This window comes from Bombina bombina, chromosome 6, assembly GCF_027579735.1.
Source record: "Bombina bombina isolate aBomBom1 chromosome 6, aBomBom1.pri, whole genome shotgun sequence".
Classification (NCBI taxonomy): domain Eukaryota; kingdom Metazoa; phylum Chordata; class Amphibia; order Anura; family Bombinatoridae; genus Bombina; species Bombina bombina.
Window position 1 is genome coordinate 922955300 of NC_069504.1, and position 12873 is coordinate 922968172.

Genomic DNA, 12873 nt, shown 5'->3' on the forward strand with positions numbered 1-12873 from the left:
AAGTATGGGTTCCCCTAGTTGCCATATAGTTTTTACATCCCCAAAACTTAAATGTTATCACAACAAAATAGTCTATCTCGTTTATGTTCAGCTAATTAATTAAATTAAATAATATCAATTTTCACAAAGTTGTGTCAATAACTCAGTACAAGTCTAACTACAAAATCAGATCTTTAGTATTTTCTTACTACTACATAAGCTGGTGCATTGTGGATCCATCTGTCAGCTCAGGGAAACAGAGAAGGCCATTAGGCCAACTATAAATGTTGTGCATTTCCCAGCTAGCATTGTTCATTTCAGTTAAACCCAAAATATAACAATAGTCTGTTGCTTTTTAACACTTGCACCATTTGATTTGTTTATATATATATATATATATATATATATTTTTTTTTTTTTTTTTGGTCTCATCAAGCTGTATTTGATTAAGCTGGCTGTAAAATGTATGTAGAGTTAGAATCCCATGCCTTAAAAAACTAACACTGCTCATAAACAAATGCACTCTGCTCTAATGTGTAAATAAAAGGTGCAAATATCTCCTGTACCTTTGTATTGAGTGCACAACCACAAAGATGGCAAAAAAAATGGTATAACTTTGATAGCATAAACACAAAAGGTAAATAAAGTGAATAGCCAATTTAACACTTGAGGGATGTTTATCAAAGCGTAAGTCTTGGTACAATAAGCTCGCCAGACATCGCTGCAGTAGATCCACATACAATGCCCTTATTTATAGAAAAAAACATAAAAAACACATGCGTTAAGTACGGCGCAATGAGCATCGGATTGTTGTTAACTAACAGTCATCGATGTTGCAGTTATTCTGTTTTTTCCCAACTTTATTTATACAATTTCATCTGTCCATGAACAAGCACATTTCTCTAAAGCCAATCTTTTATTTTTCATCTGTTAATGTCCAACAAATAGCTAGATTTATACCTCAAGAAACAATATCTCATAGAAAGTTATTTTTATATTTATTTGTTATATGATACTTTCACATAAATTAATGTGTATGCCCAACCCTGGAGAAATGCATATTTTGGAGGGGCATTTGACCCCAGAGCAGGGTAAGTGTAAGAGTGAGGTTAAGGGGTGGGGCTCAGAGGGGAGTCCTTAAGTGAAAGTGAGCAGGAAGTAGGCTCATCTTCTATCCGGACCTGACAGTGAGAAGAAGCTCTGCCTCTTTCACCTGCATCAAGCCCGGAAAGAACATGGGAGTACTTACCTGCTCACATGTCGGACCAGGAGCTGTTCACTGTTGTCGCGGCTGCCGCCAGGGAGAGAGGCCCTCAGTGGGGCCTCAGTGCTGGTGCAGCTGCAGGTGGCTGGAGTCTTACCAGGAGGTGGCAAAGATCCGGACCAGACAGCGGGGGCGGAGTCATCCCCCAGGGCCAGGCCTGTTCGGCCTCAGTCCAGAGGCGGATCCAAGAAGAGGACGGTTATCGGCGAGAATTGCTGGAGCTGGCAGCAGAGGGAGCATGGGATGCCCAGCAGGGAGAAGGAGCAGCCCGCAGAGGAGAGGAAGCCCAGAGCCGACGGAGCGGGAGGATGATGGCAGTCACGTGGGCGTCGTGACTCGCAGTGCTGGATCCATGCTGGAGGAGTCCGTGGAGGAGGCAGCATTGGCTGTTACAGGTGGTAAGCCTTTGAGTTATCGAAGAAACGGGTACAGTGTGTCGGTAGCAGGATGCCATCAGGGGATGGCTTGGTGGCTGGGGAAAGGCATGCTGGTGGGAGTCCATAGGTGGGCCAGGGAATTGCTGGGGGGCCCACATGAGGCAAGGAGGATGGGTAGAGGAATATTTGGAGCACATAGGGGGCCTGTAAAAATGGCTGGAAGGGTTATAAGGGTTAGAATAGCCCATATGAGGTTGTGGGGGGAAAGTGCACACGTGGGGGCCCGGATGAGGCCAAAAAGGGGGGTTAGCTGTGGTAGCAGGTAGGGAAGCCCAGATGAGGCGGGGGGAGGAAAAAGTCTGTAGTCCTTAGAGGGTCTGTTAGGGTATATAGTAAATGGTTATAGGAAGGCATATTGGACATGAGGAGGTTAGGCACATGAACAGCCTGTGCAGGGGGCCCATATGGGGGCAGGGGATAGGAACAGATGGTGGGCAAGAGGGGGCCGGGGCAGGCACTGTAAATTAGTAAGGGGAGGCCCCATTTGAGACCTGAAGCCGGGGATGGCAGGAAAGGGGGGCCTATCTGAAGGCAGGGGACCAGTAGATGGGGTAGTTATGGGCAGCGGGGGCTTTCCCGCCTGGTGGCCTCAGGTAGCTTAGTTGGAGGGGGGACTGGGAGCCACATCCTTCTGTGGCATAGTGCAGGGTGTCCCCCACTCCCCCCCTCCCTCTCCCCCCTTCTTCTCCCCCCCCCCCCCCCCTACTCCCCTAATTTTTGCATCGTGGTTGAAGTTGTTGATTTATCTGCACCCTTTCTTCTGTACTAGTGCCATTGGCCTCCACCCCAGAGGAATGTCGGAGGGAAGAGCTCGGCGGGACACAGGAGAGGGATGGGAACTCACTCATCATAGAGGATATCCCTAGTGACTTCGATGGTGAAGGGCTTCAGGAGGCGGATGTCCCGGAGCTGTGTACTGCTGGCCAGGTGGGGGAACTTGATGCCCTGGCACAGCTATTGGGTTCTATCTCTCCATTGAGGGGTTTTGGGGAGGGGGAGGGGTGGGTGCAACACCAGAAGGGTGGGAAAAGGAGGGAAGAGGGGCTTTGGATGATGTTTTTGGTATGCCTTTACAGGTGGGGAGTGTCCAGAGGCGAGAACGGTCCCCTAGTGGACGCCGGGAAGAAAGTCTAAGGTGGGGGAGGTCCATTTCGCCTTTGAGGAGCAGACCCAGCAGGGAAAGAAGGATTTCACCCACTTGGGCACGCCTCTAGCAGACGAATGGAGGTCGGAGTGGTGATAGGAGGAGAGAGTCCAGATCTAGTAGGAGATCATCATAAAGGAGACGTGAGTCGCCGGCAAGGGAAGGAAGACAGTCGGCAGGACTCGGAAGCTGAGACGGAGCACAGGACCTCAGCAGAGGCACCAAGAGTTATGGGTTCACTTATTACACAAAGGGGGAGTGTGAGTGAGATGCAGAAGAAGTTGCTGAAAGGTCTGAAGGAGCTGATTGCGAGGATGGAGCAGCCTTGTGGGAAGGAAGGTCAGGGGAACCCAGCAGGAGCATGGGGAGCGAGTGCCTCTGGCATGAGTGCCATGGGAGCTGGGGATGCAGTGACGGCGGTAACTGGGCCGGGCCCGATGGGGACCCCGGTAACAGGGGCCCAATGGAGCGGCAGGTGGGGACACGGATGTTGGGGTAGCAGGAGTGAGTGTGCAATAGGAGGTTCAGGTGTGGTGTCGTTCAAAGTGTCTGACAAAGCCCTACATAGGCCGTGTTTATGCGCTATAGGCCCCTTAGGGTTGCATTTGGTGGTGGAGGTCAAGGAAAAATATGGAAAAGGAGTTCTTAGAGTTATTTTCCCTCCTCCCCTTGGACCAATTTGTGGAACTTAAAAAATACCCAAAAGGGGAACAGGGGAAGAGGGAGGAAGTTGAGCGGAAGAAGCGGTATTGGAAGATTCCAAAAACTTTCACTAATTGGTCCAGGGCCTTCTGTATTTTAGCTAGCGTGATTACCCAGAAGTTCCCTGATCAGGGTTCTGCCCTGTTTTGTAATTTTGATGAGGTATCCTCGGCATACCATACTTACAGGGGGGGGTGGCATGGTGGAGATATGATGAGCAGTTTTGTCAAATGATGACATGAGGTGGGATGACAGGGACTGAGGTGGGACGACAGGTACAGGGGAATTTGGCTGGAGATAATGACACCATTGCACGGGAGCCAGTCCTTTCAGGCGGGAGGGAGCAGCCACCCAGGGGGAGGGAGAGCTGTTAGCCTTAGGGCAATAGGGGGGGCATGTTGCCCGATCGAGGAGGTGACCGGGGGGGGGGCGATGGCCCACTGTTCGTGCATAAGAACGGGGACATGCTATCGCATTTCCAGTTCATATAGTTTTTTAGGAAGATACTAGGGTTTCTGGGGCTCCAACAACTTGACTTTGGGTCCCACTCTTTCTGAATTGGGGTGGCAACAGAGGCGAGAATGCTGGATATGTCGGATGCAAGGATAAAAAGGATTGGGGGGTGGGCTTCCAACAGTTTTAGACCCTATGTTCAATTTGGTAATGTAGTATTTATTTTCTGTCCCCAGGGGTAGGTGCCATGGAATGTTGGATTATTGGTCATTCCTACATTTACTGGGCGAGGCGAGTGGCGATGACTAAGGAAGGGGGGAGCCAGCTGGGGTTTGATAGGGAGTCAGTCCAAATACGTTGGTTCAGGTTCCAGGGGTTAAGGTGGGATCAGGTGATTGTTAAGGTTGTGGAATTCACTAGGTTGTACAGCCCCCTGGGTCTGCTGGTGATCCATGCTGATGGGAACAATTTGGGCTTCATCTCTCAAAAAGATTTACTGGCAGGTGTTAAAAGGGATTTGCTCATGTTATGGGAGTTGTTGTGTGGTCGGAGATAGAACCTAGGCTGAAGTGGAGAGCAGCTTGGGATGTGCGAAGGCTGGAAACTTCCAGGAGAAAAGTCAATAGAATATTGAGTAAGTTTGTGGAGAAGAATGGGGGGGGGGTGTCAATACGGCACATGGAATTTGAAGGTGAATCGAGGGAATGCTTCTTTTTGAGAGATGGGATCCATTTAAACAAAGTTGGGCTTCATTTGTTTAATTTTAATTTGAGGGAAGGGGTTGAAAAAGGCCTTGGGTGGTGGCGGGGTCTGGCTGTAAGCCGTCCTGGTGGTGGGGGGCTTGCCTTTGGTGGTTTGTGGAGTTCTGCTGGGGTACCTCCTGCTATGCAGGAGAGGTCTATTACGGTTCCTGAGGGGACTTTGGGAAAGGAGGTACAATGGGTTACTTGGCAAGCCCCGTGGGGTGTTAATGTTAATTCTATTATTGGGGATATTTATCTGTTTTATTTATCTGTTAAGTTATGTTGTTAATAAAACAAGCTGCAGCCTTTTACCCCAACAGATGGTGTGTGTCTATTATTTGGGAATAATGTAGTCCCTAATTAGGGGGTCATGCAAGCCCTGGAGAAATGCATATTTTGGAGGGGCATTTGACCCCAGAGCAGGGCAAGTGTGAGGATGAGGGTGTGAGAGTGAGGTTAAGGGGTGGGGCTCAGAGTGGAGATATTTATCTGTTTTATTTATCTGTTAAGTTATGTTGTTAATAAAAAAGGCCTTTTACCCCAACAGATGGTGCGTGTCTATTATTTGGGAATAACATAGTCCCTAATTAGGGGGTGATTTGTATTTCTAGAAGTCATGATATGCTTTTATCTCATATTTTTTTTATTAATGATTATTAATGCAAGAATTTGTACATATATCTTTGCACATACTTGTATGTGTATATATATATATGTATATATATATATATATATATATATATATATATATATATATATATATATATATATATATATATATATGTGTGTGTATATGTGTTGCAAACATATTTACATGTCCCTAAATTCCTTTTTTTGTTCTAAACAATGTTGTCTTTCATATCTCTGTGTTTATTTATACCACTATATGTATATAGTGTAAATTTATTATTATTCTGAGCAGGAATAATTGTGAATATAACATGTAATCAGGGTATCATATGTATTTATTTGCACTCAATGGATATTTTAGAGCTGGGCCAGTTTTCTCTCTCTACATGTGTAACCCCTCCTGATTGCAATCTAGTTTTAAAAACCACCTCTACACAGGTGGTATAAAATGGGCTGGCAAATAAGATCACATTTCTTACTGAAAAATAAATTAAAGAGAAGGAAGAAATACACTGAAAATAGCATGACAGTAAAGAGGTGATTTTAATTTCTGCTGTATCTGAATCATGACAGTTTAATGTTAGGTGGGCTATCCCTTTGAGCTATCAGCTTAAAGGGACACTAAATGCAAACATTTTCTTTAATGATTCAGATAGAGTGTGCAATTTTAAGCAACTTTCTAATTTACTCCAATTAACAATTTGTATTTGTTCTCTTTATTTAAAAAGCAGGAATGTGATGCCTAGGAGCCGGCCCATTTTTGGTTGAGAACTTCAGTTATGGTTCCTTATTGATGGGTAATTGTCAGGCTCCAATAAGCAAGTGCTATCCATGGTGCGGAACTTAAAATGGGCTGGCTGCTAAGATTTACATTTATGATTTTCAAAAAAAGATAGTAAGAGAACGAAGAAAAAATGATAATAGAAGTAAATTAGAAAGTTGCTTAGAATTGCATGCTCTATCTGAATCATAAAAGAAAATATTTGGGTTCAGTGTCCCTTTAAGATTATATTGAATTAAACATCAATCTGAATTTTAAAATCATTGTCTAAAATATTATACCCTGTGTCCTAATGTCAGCATCAATGTTTATCTTTAATACTAATTTCACATATACATACTTTCAAAGTATAATACACAATCTAACAAATGGCACTTACAATTTCTGAATTATGAATATGAATAAAAAGGAAGTTATCTATCTTATGTTGTGTATTTATTTCATTTGTATCTCTATATCTATTAGTGCGACAAGTTTGGGGCAAAACTTTGCAACAAGTTTGGAGAAATAATATTGTCCCCTTGCTTTGTAATGAGAGACAAAGTTGTAACATAATCCATAAGTAGTAATGTATTTTTCATTTTTATCCCTATATCTACTAGTGCACCTTAGAAAGGGTATACAATTTTAATAAAATTTCTAATTTACTTTTATTATGTAATATACTTCATTGTCTTGCTGCATCGAAAATAAGCTTTCTGTGTTTTCAGACTCCCGTTGATTTCTATGGCATCCGCGGCCTCAAGGGTGGTGGATTGAAAACTAGGTACGCTGCGTCGGAAAAGACGCAAGCGTACCTGTTAAATGTTTGATAAATTGTGAAAAGGGTCAAAAAGAGTCGAATGGGAATTCGAAACATCTGTAATGACGCAAGCATCAATCTGCGTCAGATTGAGATCGCAGGAGCGTATATTTCGTTCCAACGTATTATCAGTTGACGCTTTAATAAATATCCCCCTTGGGATGCAAAATGTTTGAAATAGCTCAAAACGTAAATAGGCGCAAAGGATTATTGATCTATTTACTACAATAATGATATTTGACAAATACTTGGGTGTCCACCACAATGGCTCCCAGTGAAGAATAATAATAATAATGATAAAAATTATAATATGGAGCCCATCAAATTGAAATTTTGAACATTTCAGACCTGCTATGTTTTTCTAATCTTTGTGCCTGAGAAAATTTAAACAGTGCATAGTTTTTTTTACAGCCTACGTTTCACATATATATTTGGGGGCTTTCATGCTATATTCAGTGTTAGTGTCTTGAAATCTATCAAGCGGTTTCTTAGTATTAAATCAATTATCTATACCATTAAAAGTTCACTCTTCTCTAAGGTGTAAACGACCCTCAGAGGTTGACTTAGATCATCTAAATATATGTCATTCTGTTGACCCAACACAGCATGATATTATAATATTTGTATAAGTTTATTTTAATTTATTTTCTCATCATTTTTTCCCAGTTTAGCTTAAGCTTCTTTAAATTATATTAAGCTGGGAGATGAATAACTGTGTTTGAGGAGCAACTTTCCATGTAAGGGAGGTTTTGCACTATATGGCCAGTAGGTGGCACTGCAATGCAAAAAAATCCTATATAATAAAAGACCAAGTGTGTTTGTCCAAAGCTGTCATGCGCAGTAGAGACTGCATGCGAGGACAAACACACCTGGTCTTCTAACTGACCTGGTGTCATGTGGTGGAGTGGGCGTGGCTGGACGGGTGCAGAGTGGGTGTGACCGACGGGTGTGTTGTGGGCGTGGTCAGGCGTGACATGGGCGTGTCCGGGCATGACACAGGCTGAGCTAGGCGGTGCCGGGGCTGCCGAGAGACAGAGAGCTCTAAAGAGGGGGGATAGAGAGCACAGAAGAGGGTGAATAGAGAGAGCAGAAGAGGGGGGGGATAGAGAGAGGGAGAGAGAGAGAGACAGCAAAAGAGAGAGGGGGAGAGAGACAGCAAAAGAGAGGGGGAGAGAGACAGCAAAAGAGAGTGGGGAGAGAGACAGCAAAAGAGAGAGACAGCAAAAGAGAGGGGGAGAGAGCACAAAAGAGAGGGGGGAGAGTGCACAAAAGAGAGGGGGGAGAGAGCGCAAAAGAGAGGGGGAGATAGTGCAAAAGAGAGGGGGGAGAGAGTGCAAAAGAAAGTGCAAAAGAGAGGGGGGAGAGAGTGCAAAAGAAAGCGCAAAAGAGAGGGGAGAGAGCGCAAAAGAGACGGGGAGAGAGAGCAAAAGAGAGGGACAAAAAGCGCAAAATAGAGGGGGAGAGAGCGCAAAAGAGAGGGGGGAGAGAGCGCAAAAGAGAGGGGGGAGAGAGCGCAAAAGAGAGGGGGGAGAGAGCACAAAAGAGAGGAGGGAAAGAGCACAAAAGAGAGGGGGGAGAGAGTGCAAAAGAGGGGGGGAGAAAGCGCAAAAGATACGGGAAGAGAGCGCAAAAGAGAGGGGGAGAGAGAGCAAAAGAGAGGGGGAGAGAGCGCAAAAGAGAGGGGGAGAGAGCGCAAAAGAGAGGGGGAGAGAGTGCAAAAGAGACGGGGAGAGAGAGCAAAAGAGAGGGAGAAAAACCGCAAAAGAGAGGGGGAGAGAGCGCAAAAGAGAGGGGGGAGAGAGCGCAAAAGAGAGGGGGAGAGAGCACAAAAGAGAGGAGGGAGAGAGCGCAAAAGAGAGGGGGGAGAGAGTGCAAAAGAGAGGGGGAGAAAGCGCAAAAGAGACGGGGAGAGAGCGCAAAAGAGAGGGGGAGAGAGCACAAAAGAGAGGGGGAGAGAGCGCAAAAGAGAGGGGAAGAGAGCGCAAAAGAAAGGGGGAGAGAGCACAAAAGAGAGGGGGAGAGAGCGCAAAAGAGAGGGGGAGAGAGCGCAAAAGAGAGGGGGAGAGAGAACAAAAGAGAGGGAGAGAGACAGCAAAAGAGAGGAGAGAGAGCAAATGAGAGGAGAGAGCAAACAAGAGGAGAGAGAGCAAACAAGAGGGGGGAAGAGAGAGAGCAAAAGAGAGGGTGAGAGACAGCAAAAGAGAGGGAAGAGAGTGAGCAAAAGAGAGGGAGAGAGAGCAAAAGAGAGGGGGGAGAGAGAGAGCAAAAGAGAGGGGGGAGAGAGAGCAAAAGAGAGGGAGGAGAGAGAGAGCAAAAGAGAGGGGGTAGAGAGAGAGCAAAAGAGAGGGGGGAGAGAGAGAGTAAAAGAGGGGGTGGAGAGAGAGAGTAAAAGAGAGGGGAGAGAGAGAGCAAGGGGCGGGACCGCTGTACTGCAAAAAATGGCCCGTGTACACGGGCTTTAGGACTAGTAAATAAATAAAAGGGAATATATATATATAATGTATATATATATATATATATATATATATATATATATATATATACATTCACCTGGGTGCTAACTTTAAATCTAATATGTGTATTTGTCTGTTTCTTTCTTTTGGTTGATGTGCTCTAAAATGAAAATAATACAATACAATTAAACAAACAAATATTATCTTTCTGATCACAGTACTGTACTATTTTTCTGAGGGTACCATATATGCAAAAATATTAAGGATTATATAAAACTACTTTTAGGTTGCATGTATAAGCTGTATTATTACATATACATTTTGCCTAAAGGACATAAGATATTATTGTTTACACTTGGTTCCACCCCATCTCCAAACTGTCCCATTCTACAGATGGAAATATTCTAAAAACCAAACTATTCTGAAATCCAAACATTTTATAGTCCCAAGCACACAGTATTCATGCATGTAATATATTAATATATATGATAATGTAACATGTTATAGATATCATATTAGTAATGTATACATTGCAATGTATAATGATTATGATTCTTATCATATTATATTTCATTATACATATATATATATATATATATATATCATTATACATATAACAAGCTTATCACTATATATGTATATATATATATATATATATATATATATATATATATATATATATATATAGGGATAGTATAAATAAATGAAAAAAATGCACTCTCTGGATTTACTGTGTGTAACGTTTCAAGGTTGTCTGAGGAAGGGGTGAAAACCTTGAAACGTCACACAGTAAAGCTTGTTGAAACTTTTAAATCCAGAGAGTGCATTTTTTAATGTATTTATATATATATATATATATATATATATATATATATATATATATATATATATATATATATAAATAAAAGATAGGAATTAATTTAATTCAAGTTTTTAGTATTTTTGAACAAAATATGACAAATAGTCGAAGGAACATAAAAGTGCAATATGAAAATGGTTTAACATGGTATGATATTTTATTATTGTACTGTTGCTTGCATATAATTTAAAACTATGTATTTAGCCCCTACAAAGGGATCCAATGGTTACAATGAGCTATAGAGTAGCAATGCTCTACTGGGAGCTAGAAGAACACATCAAATGAGCCAATGACAAGAGAGAAATTGGTTTAGCCACCAATCACCAGCTAGCTCTGAGTAGTGTATTGTTGCTGCTAACCATATGCAAATATATAGGTAGATTACGAGTTATGCGCGCTATAGGGTTTTTAACTAACGCAACAAAAGTTGCGTTATTTCACCCTCTGTATTGCAGCCATTACAAGTTTTGAAACAGCCGGCTTGTGCGTGCGATATGGTGGTTTTAAGCTCCCTACAGCACAAAATACAACTGCTATTTTGACGTGCTTGTGCACACTTTCCCCATAAACATCAATGGGGAGAGAGTGTCAGAAAAAAAACTAACACCTGCGATCCCTGAATGAAAAGCTCTATAACGCAGCCCCATTGATTTCTATGGGGAAAAAAAGTTACGTTTAAACCTAACACCCTAACAAAAACCCCACGTCTAAACACCCCTAATCTGCTGCCCCAGACATCGCTGACACCTACATAATGTTATTAACCTCTAATCTGCCGCCCCCGATATTGCCGCTGCCTAAATAAATCTATTAACCCTAATCTGCCTCTCCCGATATCGCTGCCACTATACTAAAGTTATTAACTCCTTTTCCCCTACACCCCAACATCGCCCACACTATAATAAATTTATTAATCCCTATTCCGATGCTCCCCGACATCGCTGCCACTAAATAAAGTTATTAACCCCTAAACCTCTGGCTTCCCACATCACTACCACTAAATAAACCAATTAACCCCTAAACCACCAGTTCCCCACATTGCAACAACCTAATTTAAACTATATCAACCCCTAAACGTAACCGTATCCTAACACTAACACCCCCTAACTTTAACATAATTAAAATAGAGCTAAATTAAAGTTACAATTATTAACTAAATACAGAGGCGTAACTAGAAACCACAGGGCCCAGGAACAAGAATCTAAGTAGGCCCCCCCACCCCCCCCCCAAAAAATGTGAATTTGATACATATCTTTTTTTTTTTCTTTTTTTTTAACATTTAACACAGAAAAAAAATGTGAATCAGATTACATTCTTAGGTTACATGTTTTAGATTCACAGTCTGTGAGATGGTCTTACCCCCTATTACTGTATATAGTGACACTGTTTAACCCACCAGTACTGTATATAGTGAGTATATAGTTAGTGACACAGTCTGAAATCTGACGGCAAGATGGCTGGCCTGACCCTACCCGCCCCATTACTTTATAAAGTGACCACAGTAGTCTGTGACATAGTCCAGCCCTCCCGTACTGTATATAGTGGTACTGTATAGTGACACTGTTTACCCCTCCCCCAATGCTGTAGTAACAAGGTCTGTAATTTGCTGGTTCCACAAACCTACACATACACATGCATAAATACACACACAGTCACATACATACATACACACATACACACATATACATACACATAAACACCAATGGGTAAAACAGAAAGACTAACCCCTGTAGTCAGAGACACTAGTGAAGCATCATGTCACATTCACATGATATCAGTGCAGGCAGTGGCAGGTCAACATTTTTTATTTAAGAAAAAAAATATATATTTTTTTTTAAGCTGGGCCCTCACCCTTGGGGGCCCAGTCGCAATTGCGACCTCTGCATCCCCTGTAGTTTCGCCCCTGACTAAATAATACCTATTTAAAACTAAATACATAGTAAATACTTAACTGCTAGCTACAATATAACTAATAGTTATTTCACAGGTAAATTTGTATTTATTTTAAAGGGGCAGTCTAGTCAAAATTAAACTTTAATTATTCAGATAGGACATGTAATTTTAATCAACTTTCCAATTTACTTTTATCATCAAATTTGTTTTTTTTTCTCTTGGTATTCTTAGTTTAAACTAAACCTAGGTAGGCTCATATGCTAATTTCTAAGCCTTTGAGGGCTGCCTCTTATCATATGCTTTTAAATTTCTTTTCAACACAAATAGACTGAAAGTACACGTGGGCCATATAGATAACACTGTGTTCAGCCACACAACGTAATTTAAGATTTAGCACAGCACAATGCTAAATGCAAGACAATAGATAATAAACAGCCACAGTCATGTGATCAGGGGGTTGGAAGAAGGTTCTTAGATACAAGGTAATCACAGAGGTAAAAAGTATATTAATATAACTGTGTTGGTTATGCAAAACTGGGGAATGGGTAATAAAGGAGTTATCTATCTTTTAAAACAATAAAAATTATATTGTAGACTGTCCCTTTAACTAGGTAGACTAGTTAGTAAATAGTTATTAACTATTTACTAACTACCTAGTTAAAATAAATAAAAAACTTACCTGTCAAATAAAATTTAAGCTGCCTTACACTAACATTACAAAAAATAAAAAACA